A 1,116-nucleotide genomic window follows, 5' to 3' on the forward strand; every position below is an offset into this window, starting at 1 on the left:
CCGCCCAGCCCCGTCGGCGACGGCATCGACACCGACACCTGCGCCCACACACACTTAAATAATCAAAAAGTCGTCCGTTCTATGCGCATAATTTATGTAAAATGTAAGAGTGTATTGTAATCTATGTTTAGTGGCAACATAACGAAATTGGATTTTGGAAATGTTTGCTAAAGTCAGTTTATATTTTTGCAGCCATTGATTATCGTCATAGTAATCAAACGGTAATTTGTTTCATCATTTTTCAGCATTGCCGCCGTGGCGGTGAGCGAGGAGAGAGGTGAGAGGAAAGAGGTGAGAAGCCAGGAGAGGAGGGGCGAGGAGGAAGGGAGGAGACAGGAGAGAAGTGAGAAGTGAGTTGAGCGGTACCTGTCCGTTGCTCTGGACCTCTATCTTGTATCCGGGGGGCAGGAAGGTGTTGAAGCCGACGATGAGCTCGGGGTGGCCCTTGAAGAGGTTGGAGACGCGCTTGATGACGCCCGGCGTGTCGATGCTACAATAATGGCTACTGTTCAACAAAGGAGGCGCGGCTAGTCTCGGAACGCCCACACACAAACCACGTCAGATTAAAATAATGCAGCCATTGGTTATTGTCAAAGAAGTCAAACGGTAATTTGTTTCATCATTATAATGAGATATAAGCGACAAATCTTGGATATGTCGTAATGTCTATTACGGCAATTAATTCTTACTTTTGTTAGCAATTTTTCAAAGATAACATTATATTGTGACAGACGAATATATATGTGGAATAACTTATTTAGGCAGTGATCGAGATGGACCAAAATGTAAAGTGAAAACGGCGTTGTAATTAGTGTAGCCTTTACGCACAAATTCGCACATATTATATACCAAACAGAAAAACAGACAAAAAAATCTTAACAGTTATTATTCTCGGTCGAGTTCTAGGTTGTTGAATAAGTACTATATTATGAATGAATTATGAATACAAGAGCACCGAGATACACTTACGTCTGGCTCTTAAACTCCTTCATGATGTCAAGGAAGTCGTTGTAGACCTGCGGCTGCGTGCTGAACTTGAACTTGACCTGGTCCAGGTACGAGAGCGCGTCCTCCACCTTCAGCCGCTGGAACTGCGCGACGGGCGCGCCCGGGCCC

The 1,116-nt window shown here is 44.7% G+C and overlaps 1 long non-coding RNA gene across 1 annotated transcript; it reads right to left on the reverse strand.

Annotated features, from left to right (window-relative positions):
- LOC106110358 lies at window positions 1-1,110 on the reverse strand. Its single transcript, XR_001226082.1, has 3 exons — window positions 970-1,110; window positions 367-490; window positions 1-38 (listed from the first exon to the last, which is right to left on the reverse strand). It is a non-coding gene; the product is annotated as an uncharacterized LOC106110358 (long non-coding RNA).
- Between the last annotated feature and the right edge of the window lie 6 nt (window positions 1,111-1,116).

Source organism: Papilio polytes, unplaced genomic scaffold, assembly GCF_000836215.1.
Source record: "Papilio polytes unplaced genomic scaffold, Ppol_1.0 DF824241.1, whole genome shotgun sequence".
NCBI classification, from domain to species: domain Eukaryota; kingdom Metazoa; phylum Arthropoda; class Insecta; order Lepidoptera; family Papilionidae; genus Papilio; species Papilio polytes.